This window comes from Ovis canadensis, chromosome 25 (assembly GCF_042477335.2).
Source record: "Ovis canadensis isolate MfBH-ARS-UI-01 breed Bighorn chromosome 25, ARS-UI_OviCan_v2, whole genome shotgun sequence".
Classification (NCBI taxonomy): domain Eukaryota; kingdom Metazoa; phylum Chordata; class Mammalia; order Artiodactyla; family Bovidae; genus Ovis; species Ovis canadensis.
Genome location: NC_091269.1, coordinates 13,321,616 through 13,335,955, shown reverse-complemented (window position 1 = coordinate 13,335,955; position 14,340 = coordinate 13,321,616).

Sequence of the window (14,340 nt, the reverse complement as noted above, 5' to 3'; positions counted from 1 at the left end):
TCTAGACGAGGACTGACTCCCCTGCGGAGACTCCAGAAGTACCCCAAGATCCATGTCAGCACTGGAGAGGAATCCTCAGGTTCCGGCCCCGACTCCACACAAGGTCTTAGGCCCCGGCATCGACGGGAGAGGAATCCCGAGAGGCCCCCTAGGAACTCGCATGGGGACTGGCCTTTCCTGAGGCCACCAGAGCGGGTCCCTGAGGTCCCCGTAGTAAGTCGAGAGAACATGCCGCAACTCGAGAAAATCCAGGAGGTTTTCCCTCCAGGCGAGATGAGGCCCATTTCCGCTGAGGCTTCTCGACTCTAATCACATCTAACCACTGGAACTTCCAAAGGGTCCTTCACACCCTTGCTGCAACTCAAGAAGTTCCCCGACATACCCGTCTCCTCTCGAGAGGAAGCACGAGGGTCCCGCACACATCCAGGGGAGCCCCGTTTCCGCCTCCTAGCTCGAGATGAGGGATCCTTTCCCTGTTTCGTAGGGAAAGAATTCCCGGCGTTTCCGTCGCATCTCAAGAGGAGGCGCTCTCCGCAGGAAAGACGAGAGGAACTCCAGGGTCGTGCCACCATTCCAAGAGTCCCCCAGATGTGTCAGTCCATTCCAGAGGAACCTGTTTTCCCTGCACTGCCTTGACGTTCAAGTCGAGGATCGACTCCCACCACGTGTGCACGTGGGACAGCCCTGTGGGAAAGCCTCGTGGGAAAGCATCGTGGGAAAGACTCGAGGGAAAACCATAGATCCTTTGATCCACGCGGCGGACTGCGTGACACTGCTGCTACCACTCTGGAGGAAAGCGCAAGTGCATGCCCGCATTCGAGACGAGGACTGACTCCCCTGGGGAGACTCCAGAAGTACCCCAAGATCGATGTCAGCACTGGAGAGGAATCCTCATGTTCCGGCCCCGAATCCACACAAGGTCTTAGGCACCGGTATCGACGGGAGAGGAATCCCGAGCGGCCCCCGAGGAACTCGCATGGGGACTAGCCTTTCCTGAGGCCTCCAGAGCGGGTCCCTGAGGTCCCCGTCGTAAGTCGAGAGCACCTGCCGCAATTCGAGAAAATTCAGGAGGTTTTGCCCTCCAGGCGAGATGAGGCCCATTTCCGCTGAGGCTTCTCGAGGCTAACCACATCTAACCACTGGAACTTCCAAAGGGTCCTTCACACCCTTGCTGCAACTCAAGCAGTTCCGCGACATACCCGTCTCCACTCGAGAGGAAGCACGAGGGTCCAGCACACATCCAGGGGAGCCCCGTTTCCGCCTCCTAGCACGAGATGAGGGATCCTTTCCCTGTTTCGTAGGGAAAGAATTCCCGGCGTTCCCGTCGCATCTCAAGAGGAGGCGCTCTCCACAGGAAAGGCGAGTGGAACTCCGGTCGTGCAACCATTCCAAGAGTCCCCCAGATGTGTCAGTCCATTCCAGAGGAACCTGTTTTCCCTGCACTGCCTTGACGTTCAAGCCGAGGATCGACTCCCACCACGTGTGCACGTGGGACAGCCCTGTGGGAAAGCCTCGTGGGAAAACCTCGTGGGAAAGACTCGAGGGAAAACCATAGATCCTTTGATCCACGCGGCGGACTGCGTGACACTGCTGCTACCGCTCTGGAGGAAAGCGCAAGTGCAGGCCCGCATTCGAGACGAGGACTGACTCCCCTGGGGAGACTCCAGAAGTACCCCAAGATCCATGTCAGCACTGGAGAGGAATCCTCAGGTTCCGGCCCCGACTCCACACAAGGTCTTAGGCCCCGGCATCGACGGGAGAGGAATCCCGAGAGGCCCCCGAGGAACTCGCATGGGGACTGGCCTTTCCTGAGGCCACCAGAGCGGGTCCCTGAGGTCCCTGTCGTAAGTTGAGAGCACCTGCCGCAACTCGAGAAAATCCAGGAGGTTTTGCCCTCCAGGCGAGATGAGGCCCATTTCAGCTGAGGCTTCTCGAGGCTAATCACATCTAACCACTGGAACTTCCAAAGGGTCCTTCACACCCTTGCTGCAACTCAAGAAGTTCCCCGACATACCCGTCTCCACTCGAGAGGAAGCACGTGGGGTCATGCACACATGCAGGGGAGCACCGTTTCCGCCTCCTAGCTGGAGATGAGGGATCCTTTCCCTGTTTCGTAGCGAAAGAATTCCCGGCGTTCCCGTCGCATCTCAAGAGGAGGCGCTATCCAAAGGAAAGGCGAGAGGAACTCCAGTGTCGTGCCAGCATTCCAAGAGACACCCAGATGTGTCAGTCCGTTACAGAGGAAACGGTTTTCCCTGCACTGCCTTGACGTTCAAGCCGAGGATCGACTCCCACCACGTGTGCACGTGGGACAGCCCTGTGGGAAAGCCTCGTGGGAAAGCCTCGTGGGAAAGACTCGAGGGAAAACCATAAATCCTTTGATCCACGCGGCGGACTGCGTGACAGTGCTGCTACCGCTCTGGACCAAGCGCAAGTGCATGCCCGCATTCGAGACGAGGACTGACTCCCCTGGGGAGACTCCAGAAGTACCCCAAGATCCATGTCAGCACTGGAGAGGAATCCTCAGGTTCCGGCCCCGACTCCACACAAGGTCTTAGTCCCCGGCATTGACGGGAGAGGAATCCCGAGAGAACCCCGAGGAACTCGCATGGGGACTGGCCTTTCCTGAGGCCACCAGAGCGGGTCCCTGAGGTCCCCGTCGTAAGTCGAGAGCACCTGCCGCAACTCGAGAAAATCCAGGAGGTTTTGCCCTCCAGGCGAGATGAGGCCCATTTCCGCTGAGGCTTCTCGAGGCTAATCACGTCTAACCACTGGAACTTCCAAAGTGTCCTTCACACCCTTACTGCAACTCAAGAAGTTCCCCGACATACCCGTCTCCACTCGAGAGGAAGCACGTGGGGTCTCGCACACATCCAGGGGAGCCCCGTTTCCGCCTCCTAGCTCGAGATGAGGGATCCTTTCCCTGTTTCGTAGGGAAAGAATTCCCGGCGTTCCCGTCGCATCTCAAGAGGAGGCGCTCTCCACAGGAAAGGCGAGAGGAACTCCAGGGTCGTGCCACCATTCCAAGAGTCCCCCAGATGTGTCAGTCCATTCCAGAGGAACCTGTTTTCCCTGCACTGCCTTGACGTTCAAGCCGAGGATCGACTCCCACCACGTGTGCACGTGGGACAGCCCTGTGGGAAAGCCTCGTGGGAAAGCCTCGTGGGAAAGACTCGAGGGAAAACCATAGATTCTTTGATCCACGCGGCGGACTGCGTGACACTGCTGCTACCGCTCTGGAGGAAAGCGCAAGTGCATGCCCGCATTCGAGACGAGGACTGACTCCCCTGGGGAGACTCCAGAAGTACCCCAAGATCCATGTCAGCACTGGAGAGGAATCCTCAGGTTCCGGCCCCGACTCCACACAAGGTCTTAGGCCACGGCATCGACGGGAGAGGAATCCCGAGAGGCCCCGAGGAACTCGCATGGGTACTGGCCTTTCCTGAGGACAGCAGAGCGGGTCCCTGACGTCCCCGTTGTAAGTCGAGAGCACCCGCCGCAACTCGAGAAAATCCAGGAGATTTTGCCCTCCAGGCGAGATGAGGCCCATTTCTGCTGAGGCTTCTCGAGGCTAATCACATCTAACCACTGGAACTTTCAAAGGGTCCTTCACACCCTTGCTGCAACTCAAGATGTTCCCCGACATACCCGTCTCCACTCGAGAGGAAGCACGAGGGTCCCGCACACATCCAGGGGAGCCCCGTTTCCGCCTCCTATCTCGAGATAAGGGATCCTTTCCCTGTTTCGTAGGGAAAGAATTCCCGGCGTTCCCGTCGCAACTCAAGAGGAGGCGCTCTCCACAGGAAAGGCGAGAGGAACTCCAGGGTCGTGCCACCATTCCAAGAGTCCCCCAGATGTGTCAGTCCATTCCAGAGGAACCTGTTTTCCCTGCACTGCCTTGACGTTCAAGCCGAGGATCGACTCCCACCACGTGTGCACGTGGGACAGCCCTGTGGGAAAGCCTCGTGGGAAAGCCTCGTGGGAAAGACTCGAGGGAAAACCATAGATCCTTTGATCCACGCGGCGGACTGCGTGACACTGCTGCTACCACTCTGGAGGAAAGCGCAAGTGCATGCCCGCATTCGAGACGAGGACTGACTCCCCTGGGGAGACTCCAGAAGTACCCCAAGATCGATGTCAGCACTGGAGAGGAATCCTCATGTTCCGGCCCCGAATCCACACAAGGTCTTAGGCACCGGTATCGACGGGAGAGGAATCCCGAGAGGCCCCCTAGGAACTCGCATGGGGACTGGCCTTTCCTGAGGCCACCAGAGCGGGTCCCTGAGGTCCCCGTAGTAAGTCGAGAGAACATGCCGCAACTCGAGAAAATCCAGGAGGTTTTCCCTCCAGGCGAGATGAGGCCCATTTCCGCTGAGGCTTCTCGACTCTAATCACATCTAACCACTGGAACTTCCAAAGGGTCCTTCACACCCTTGCTGCAACTCAAGAAGTTCCCCGACATACCCGTCTCCTCTCGAGAGGAAGCACGAGGGTCCCGCACACATCCAGGGGAGCCCCGTTTCCGCCTCCTAGCTCGAGATGAGGGATCCTTTCCCTGTTTCGTAGGGAAAGAATTCCCGGCGTTTCCGTCGCATCTCAAGAGGAGGCGCTCTCCACAGGAAAGACGAGAGGAACTCCAGGGTCGTGCCACCATTCCAAGAGTCCCCCAGATGTGTCAGTCCATTCCAGAGGAACCTGTTTTCCCTGCACTGCCTTGACGTTCAAGTCGAGGATCGACTCCCACCACGTGTGCACGTGGGACAGCCCTGTGGGAAAGCCTCGTGGGAAAGCATCGTGGGAAAGACTCGAGGGAAAACCATAGATCCTTTGATCCACGCGGCGGACTGCGTGACACTGCTGCTACCACTCTGGAGGAAAGCGCAAGTGCATGCCCGCATTCGAGACGAGGACTGACTCCCCTGGGGAGACTCCAGAAGTACCCCAAGATCGATGTCAGCACTGGAGAGGAATCCTCATGTTCCGGCCCCGAATCCACACAAGGTCTTAGGCACCGGTATCGACGGGAGAGGAATCCCGAGCGGCCCCCGAGGAACTCGCATGGGGACTAGCCTTTCCTGAGGCCTCCAGAGCGGGTCCCTGAGGTCCCCGTCGTAAGTCGAGAGCACCTGCCGCAATTCGAGAAAATTCAGGAGGTTTTGCCCTCCAGGCGAGATGAGGCCCATTTCCGCTGAGGCTTCTCGAGGCTAACCACATCTAACCACTGGAACTTCCAAAGGGTCCTTCACACCCTTGCTGCAACTCAAGCAGTTCCGCGACATACCCGTCTCCACTCGAGAGGAAGCACGAGGGTCCAGCACACATCCAGGGGAGCCCCGTTTCCGCCTCCTAGCACGAGATGAGGGATCCTTTCCCTGTTTCGTAGGGAAAGAATTCCCGGCGTTCCCGTCGCATCTCAAGAGGAGGCGCTCTCCACAGGAAAGGCGAGTGGAACTCCGGTCGTGCAACCATTCCAAGAGTCCCCCAGATGTGTCAGTCCATTCCAGAGGAACCTGTTTTCCCTGCACTGCCTTGACGTTCAAGCCGAGGATCGACTCCCACCACGTGTGCACGTGGGACAGCCCTGTGGGAAAGCCTCGTGGGAAAACCTCGTGGGAAAGACTCGAGGGAAAACCATAGATCCTTTGATCCACGCGGCGGACTGCGTGACACTGCTGCTACCGCTCTGGAGGAAAGCGCAAGTGCAGGCCCGCATTCGAGACGAGGACTGACTCCCCTGGGGAGACTCCAGAAGTACCCCAAGATCCATGTCAGCACTGGAGAGGAATCCTCAGGTTCCGGCCCCGACTCCACACAAGGTCTTAGGCCCCGGCATCGACGGGAGAGGAATCCCGAGAGGCCCCCGAGGAACTCGCATGGGGACTGGCCTTTCCTGAGGCCACCAGAGCGGGTCCCTGAGGTCCCTGTCGTAAGTTGAGAGCACCTGCCGCAACTCGAGAAAATCCAGGAGGTTTTGCCCTCCAGGCGAGATGAGGCCCATTTCAGCTGAGGCTTCTCGAGGCTAATCACATCTAACCACTGGAACTTCCAAAGGGTCCTTCACACCCTTGCTGCAACTCAAGAAGTTCCCCGACATACCCGTCTCCACTCGAGAGGAAGCACGTGGGGTCATGCACACATGCAGGGGAGCACCGTTTCCGCCTCCTAGCTGGAGATGAGGGATCCTTTCCCTGTTTCGTAGCGAAAGAATTCCCGGCGTTCCCGTCGCATCTCAAGAGGAGGCGCTATCCAAAGGAAAGGCGAGAGGAACTCCAGTGTCGTGCCAGCATTCCAAGAGACACCCAGATGTGTCAGTCCGTTACAGAGGAAACGGTTTTCCCTGCACTGCCTTGACGTTCAAGCCGAGGATCGACTCCCACCACGTGTGCACGTGGGACAGCCCTGTGGGAAAGCCTCGTGGGAAAGCCTCGTGGGAAAGACTCGAGGGAAAACCATAAATCCTTTGATCCACGCGGCGGACTGCGTGACAGTGCTGCTACCGCTCTGGACCAAGCGCAAGTGCATGCCCGCATTCGAGACGAGGACTGACTCCCCTGGGGAGACTCCAGAAGTACCCCAAGATCCATGTCAGCACTGGAGAGGAATCCTCAGGTTCCGGCCCCGACTCCACACAAGGTCTTAGTCCCCGGCATTGACGGGAGAGGAATCCCGAGAGAACCCCGAGGAACTCGCATGGGGACTGGCCTTTCCTGAGGCCACCAGAGCGGGTCCCTGAGGTCCCCGTCGTAAGTCGAGAGCACCTGCCGCAACTCGAGAAAATCCAGGAGGTTTTGCCCTCCAGGCGAGATGAGGCCCATTTCCGCTGAGGCTTCTCGAGGCTAATCACGTCTAACCACTGGAACTTCCAAAGTGTCCTTCACACCCTTACTGCAACTCAAGAAGTTCCCCGACATACCCGTCTCCACTCGAGAGGAAGCACGTGGGGTCTCGCACACATCCAGGGGAGCCCCGTTTCCGCCTCCTAGCTCGAGATGAGGGATCCTTTCCCTGTTTCGTAGGGAAAGAATTCCCGGCGTTCCCGTCGCATCTCAAGAGGAGGCGCTCTCCACAGGAAAGGCGAGAGGAACTCCAGGGTCGTGCCACCATTCCAAGAGTCCCCCAGATGTGTCAGTCCATTCCAGAGGAACCTGTTTTCCCTGCACTGCCTTGACGTTCAAGCCGAGGATCGACTCCCACCACGTGTGCACGTGGGACAGCCCTGTGGGAAAGCCTCGTGGGAAAGCCTCGTGGGAAAGACTCGAGGGAAAACCATAGATTCTTTGATCCACGCGGCGGACTGCGTGACACTGCTGCTACCGCTCTGGAGGAAAGCGCAAGTGCATGCCCGCATTCGAGACGAGGACTGACTCCCCTGGGGAGACTCCAGAAGTACCCCAAGATCCATGTCAGCACTGGAGAGGAATCCTCAGGTTCCGGCCCCGACTCCACACAAGGTCTTAGGCCCCGGCATCGACGGGAGAGGAATCCCGAGAGGCCCCGAGGAACTCGCATGGGTACTGGCCTTTCCTGAGGACAGCAGAGCGGGTCCCTGACGTCCCCGTTGTAAGTCGAGAGCACCCGCCGCAACTCGAGAAAATCCAGGAGATTTTGCCCTCCAGGCGAGATGAGGCCCATTTCTGCTGAGGCTTCTCGAGGCTAATCACATCTAACCACTGGAACTTTCAAAGGGTCCTTCACACCCTTGCTGCAACTCAAGATGTTCCCCGACATACCCGTCTCCACTCGAGAGGAAGCACGAGGGTCCCGCACACATCCAGGGGAGCCCCGTTTCCGCCTCCTATCTCGAGATAAGGGATCCTTTCCCTGTTTTGTAGGGAAAGATTTCCCGGCGTTCCCGTCGCATCTCAAGAGGAGGCGCTCTCCACAGGAAAGGCGAGAGGAACTCCAGGGTCGTGCCACCATTCCACGAATCCCCCAGATGTGTCAGTCCATTACAGAGGAAGCTGTTTTCCCTGCACTGCCTTGACGTTCAAGCCGAGGATCGACTCCCACCACGTGTGCACGTGGGACAGCCCTGTGGGAAAGCCTCGTGGGAAAGCCTCGTGGGAAAGACTCGAGGGAAAACCATAGATCCTTTGATCCACGCGGCGGACTGCGTGTCACTGCTGCTACCGCTCTGGAGGAAAGCGCAAGTGCATGCCCGCATTCGAGACGAGGACTGACTTCCCTGGGGAGACTCCAGAAGTACCCCAAGATCCATGTCAACACTGGAGAGGAATCCTCAGGTGCCGGGCCCGACTCCACACAATGTCTTAGTCCCCGGCATTGAAGGGAGAGGAATCCCGAGAGGCCCCCGAGGAACTCGCATGGGGACTGGCCTTTCCTGAGGCCACCAGAGCGGGTCCCTGAGGTCCCCGTCGTAAGTCGAGAGCACCTGCCCCAACTCGAGAAAATCCAGGAGGTTTTGCCCTCCAGGCGAGATGAGGCCCATTTCCGCTGAGGCTTCTCGAGGCTAATCACGTCTAACCACTGGAACTTCCTAAGGGTCCTTCACACCCTAGCTGCAACTCAAGAATTTCCCCGACATATCCGTCTCCACTCGAGTGGAAGCTCGTGGGGTCCGGCACACATCCAGGGGAGCCCCGTTTCCGCCTCCAAGCTTGAGATGAGGGATTCTTTCCCTGTTTCGTAGGGAAAGAATTCCCGGCGTTCCCGTCGCATCTCAAGAGGAGGCGCTCTCCACAGGAAAGGCGAGAGGAACTCCAGGGTCGTGCCACCATTCCAAGAGTCCCCCAGATGTGTCAGTCCATTCCATAGGAACCTGTTTTCCCTGCACTGCCTTGACGATCAAGCCGAAGATCGAATCCCACCACGTGTGCACGTGGGACAGCCCTGTGGGATAGCCTCGTGGGAAAGCATCGTGGGAAAGACTCGAGGGAAAACCATAGATCCTTTGATCCACGCGGCGGACTGCGTGACACTGCTGCTACCGCTCTGGAGGAAAGCGCAAGTGCATGCCCGCATTCGAGACGAGGACTGACTCCCCTGGGGAGACTCCAGAAGTACCCCAAGATCCATGTCAGCACTGGAGAGGAATCCTCAGGTTCCGGCCCCGACTCCACACAAGGTCTTAGGCCCCGGCATCGACGGGAGAGGAATCCCGAGAGGCCCCCGAGGAACTCGCATGGGGACTGGCCTTTCCTGAGGCCACAAAAGCGGGTCCCTGAGGTCCCCGTCGTAAGTCGAGAGCACCTGCCGCAACTCAAGAAAATCCAGGAGGTTTTGCCCTCCAGGCGAGATGAGGCCCATTTCCGCTGAGGCTTCTCGAGGCTAATCACATCTAACCACTGGAACTTCCCAAGGGTCCTTCACACCCTTGCTGCAACTCAAGAAGTTACCCGACATACCCGTCTCCACTGGAGAGGAAGCCCGAGGGTCCCGCCCACATCCAGGGGAGCCCCGTTTCCGCCTCCTAGCTCGAGATGAGGGATCCTTTCCCTGTTTCGTAGGGAAAGAATTCCCGGCGTTCCCGTCGCATCTCAAGAGGAGGCGCTCTCCACAGGAAAGGCGAGAGGAACTCCAGGGTCGTGCCACCATTCCAAGAGTCCCCCAGATGTGTCAGTCCATTCCATAGGAACCTGTTTTCCCTGCACTGCCTTGACGTTCAAGCCGAGGATCGACTCCCACCACGTTTGAACGTGGGACAGCCCTGTGGGAAAGCCTCGTGGGAAAGCCTCGTGGGAAAGACTCGAGGGAAAACCATAGATCCTTTGATCCACGCGGCGGACTGCGTGACACTGCTGCTGCTGCTCTGGAGGAAAGCGCAAGTGCATGCCCGCATTCGAGACGAGGACTGACTCCCCTGGGGAGACTCCAGAAGTACCCCAAGATCCATGTCAGCACTGGAGAGGAATCCTCAGGTTCCGGCCCCGACTCGACACAAGGTCTTAGGCCCCGGCATCGACGGGAGAGGAATCCCGAGAGGCCCCCAAGGAACTCGCATGGGGACTGGCCTTTCCTGAGGCCACCAGAGCGGGTCCCTGAGGTCCCCGTCGTAAGTCGAGAGCACCTGCCGCAACTCGAGAAAATCCAGGAGGTTTTGCCCTCCAGGCGAGATGAGGCCCATTTCTGCTGAGGCTTCTCGAGGCTAATCACATCTAACCACTGGAACTTCCAAAGGGTCCTTCACACCCTTGCTGCAACTCAAGAAGTTCCCCGACATACCCGTCTGCACTCGAGAGGAAGCACGTGGGGTTCCTCACACATCCAGGGGAGCCCCATTTCCGCCTCCTAGCCCGAGATGACGGATCCTTTCCCTGTTTTGTAGGGAAAGAATTCCCGGCGTTCCCGTCGCATCTCAAGAGGAGCCGCTCTCCACAGGAAAGGCGAGAGGAACTCCAGGGTCGTGCCACCATTCCACGAGACCCCCAGATGTGTCAGTCCATTACAGAGGAAGCTGTTTTCCCTGCACTGCCTTGACGTTCAAGACGAGGATCGACTCCCACCACGTGTGCACGTGGGAAAGCCCTGTGGGAAAGCCTCGTGGGAAAGCCTCGTGGGAAAGACTCGAGGGAAAACCATAGATCCTTTGATCCACGCGGCGGACTGCGTGACACTGCTGCTACCGCTCTGGAGGAAAGCGCAAGTGCATGCCCGCATTCGAGACGAGGACTGACTCCCCTGGGGAGACTCCAGAAGTACCCCAAGATGCATGTCAGCACTGGAGAGGAATCCTCAGGTTCCGGCCGCGACCCAACACAAGGTCTTAGGCCCCGGCATCGACGGGAGAGGAATCCCGAGAGGCCCCCGAGGAACTCGCATGGGGACTGGCCTTTCCTGAGGCCACCAGAGCGGTTCCCCGAGGTCCCCGTCGTAAGTCGAGAGCACCTGCCGCAACTCGAGAAAATCCAGGAGGTTTTGCCCTCCAGGCGAGATGAGGCCCATATCCGCTGAGGCTTCTCGAGGCTAATCACATCTAACAACTGGAACTTCCAAAGGGTCCTTTTCACCCTTGCTGCAACTCAAGAAGTTCCCCGACATACCCGTCTCCACTCGAGAAGAAGAACGAGGGTCCCGCACACAACCAGGGGAGCCCCGTTTCCGACTCCTAGCTCGAGATGAGGGATCCTTTCCCTGTTTCGTAGGGAAAGAATTCCCGGCGTTCCCGTCGCATCTCAAGAGGAGGCGCTCTCCACAGGAAAGGCGAGAGGAACTCCAGGGTCGTGCCACCATTCCAAGAGTCCCCCAGATGTGTCAGTCCATTCCAGAGGAACCTGTTTTCCCTGCACTGCCTTGACGTTCAAGCCGAGGATCGACTCCCACCACGTGTGAACGTGGGACAGCCCTGTGAGAAAGCCTCGTGGGAATGCCTCGTGGGAAAGACTCGAGGGAAAACCATAGATACTTTGATCCACGCGGCGGACTGCGTGACACTGCTGCTACCGCTCTGGAGGAAAGCGCAAGTGCATGCCCGCATTCGAGACGAGGACTGACTCCCCTGGGGAGACTCCAGAAGTAGCCCAAGATCCATGTCAGCACTGGAGAGGAATCCTCCGGTTCCGGCCCCGACTCCATACAAGGTTTTAGGCCACGGCATCGACGGGAGAGGAATCCCTAGATGCCCTCGAGGAACTCGCATGGGGACTGGCCTTTCCTGAGGCCACCAGAGCGGGTCCTCGAGGTCCCCGTCGTAAGTCGAGAGCACCTGCCGCAACTGGAGAAAATCCAGGAGGTTTTGCCCTCCAGGCGAGATGAGGCCCATTTCCGCTGAGGCTTCTCGAGGTAATCACATCTAAACACTGGAACTTCCAAAGGGTCCTTCACACCCTTGCTGCAACTCAAGAAGTTCCCCGACATACCTGTCTCCTCTCGAGAGGAAGCACGAGGGTCGCGCACACTTCATGGGAGACCCGTTTCCGCCTCCTAGCTCGAGATGAGGGATCCTATCCCTGTTTCGTAGGGAAAGAATTCCCGGCGTTCCCGTCGCATCTCAAGAGGAGGCGCTCTCCACAGGAAAGGCGAGAGGAACTCCAGGGTCGTGCCACCATTCCAAGAGTCCCCCAGATATGTAATTCCATTCCAGAGGAACCTGTTTTCCCTGCACTGCCTTGACGTTCAAGCCGAGGATCGACTCCCACCACGTGTGCACGTGGGACAACCCTGTGGGAAAGCCTCGTGGGAAAGACTCGTGGGAAAGACTCGAGGGAAAAACATAGATCCTTTGATCCACGCGGCGGACTGCGTGACACTGCTGCTACCGCTCTGGAGGAAAGCGCAAGTACATGCCCTCATTCGAGACCAGGACTGACTCCCCTGGGGAGACTCCAGAAGTACCCCAAGATCCATGTCAGCACTGGAGAGGAATCCTCAGGTTCCGGCCCCGACTCCACACAAGGTCTTTGGCACCGGCATCGACGGGAGAGGAATCCCGAGAGGCCCCCGAGGACCTCGCATGGGGACTGGCCTTTCCTGAGGCCACCAGAGCGGGTCCCTGAGGTCACCGTCGTAAGTCGATAGCACCTGCCGCAACTCGAAAAATCCAGGAGGTTTTGCCCTCCAGGCGAGATGAGGCCCATTTCCGCTGAGGCTTCTCGAGGCTAATCGCATCTAACCACTGGAACTTCCAAAGGGTCCTACACACCCTTTCTGCAACTCAAGAAGTTCCCCGACAAACCCGTCTCCACTCGAGAGGAAGCACGAGGGTCCCGCACACATCCAGGGGAGTCCCGTTTCCACCTCCTAGCTCGAGATGAGGGATCCTTTCCCTGTTTCGTAGGGAAAGAATTCCCGGCGTTCCCGTCGCATCTCAAGAGGAGGCGCTCTCCACAGGAAAGGCGAGAGGAACTCCAGGGTCGTGCCACCATTCCAAGAGTCCCCCAGATGTGTCAGTCCATTCCAGAGGGACCTGTTTACCCTGCACTGCCTTGATGTTCAAGCCGAGGATCGACTCCCTCCACGTGTGCACGTGGGACAGCCCTGTGGGAAAGCCTCATGGGAAAGCCTCATGGGAAAGACTCGATTGAAAACCATAGATCCTTTGATCCACGCGGCGGACTGCCTGACACTGCTGCTACCGCTCTGGAGGAAAGCGCAAGTGCATGCCCGCATTCGAGACGAGGACTGACTCCCCTGCAGAGACTCCAGAAGTACCCCAAGATCCATGTCAGCACTGGAGAGGAATCCTCAGGTTCCGGCCCCGACTCCACACAAGGTCTTAGGCCCCGACATCGACGGGAGAGGAATCCCGAGAGGCCCCCTAGGAACTCGCATGGGGACTGGCCTTTCCTGAGGCCACCAGAGCGGGTCCCTGAGGTCCCCGTAGTAAGTCGAGAGCACCTGCCGCAACTCGAGAAAATCCAGGAGGTTTTCCCTCCAGGCGAGATGAGGCCCATTTCCGCTGAGGCTTCTCGAGGCTAATCACATCTAACCACTGGAACTTCCAAAGGGTCCTTCACACCCTTGCTGCAACTCAAGAAGTTCCCCGACATACGCGTCTCCTCTCGAGAGGAAGCACGAGGGTCCCGCACACATCCAGGGGAGCCCCGTTTCCGCCTCCTAGCTCGAGATGAGGGATCCTTTCCCTGTTTCGTAGAGAAAGAATTCCCGGCGTTTCCGGCGCATCTCAAGAGGAGGCGCTCTCCACAGGAAAGACGAGAGGAACTCCAGGGTCGTGCCACCATTCCAAGAGTCCCCCAGATGTGTCAGTCCATTCCAGAGGAACCTGTTTTCCCTGCACTGCCTTGACGTTCAAGTCGAGGATCGACTCCCACCACGTGTGCACGTGGGACAGCCCTGTGGGAAAGCCTCGTGGGAAAGCCTCGTGGGAAAGACTCGAGGGAAAACCATAGATCCTTTGATCCACGCGGCGGACTGCGTGACACTGCTGCTACCACTCTGGAGGAAAGCGCAAGTGCATGCCCGCATTCGAGACGAGGACTGACTCCCCTGGGGAGACTCCAGAAGTACCCCAAGATCGATGTCAGCACTGGAGAGGAATCCTCAGGTTCCGGCCCCGACTCCACACAAGGTCTTAGGCCCCGGCATCGACGGGAGAGGAATCCCGAGAGGCCCCCGTGGAACTCGCATGGGGACTGGCCTATCCTGAGGCCACCAGAGCGGGTCCCTGAGGTCCCCGTCGTAAGTCGAGAGCACCTGCCGCAACTCGGGAAAATCCAGGAGGTTTTGCCCTCCAGGCGAGATGAGGCCCATTTCCGCTGAGGCTTCTCGAGGCTAATCACATCTAACCACTGGAACTTCCCAAGGGTCCTTCACACCCTTGCTGCAACTCAAGAAGTTCCGCGACATACCCGTCTCCACTCGAGAGGAAGCACGTGGGGTCCCGCACACATCCAGGGGTGCCCCGTTTCCGCCTCCTAGCTCGAG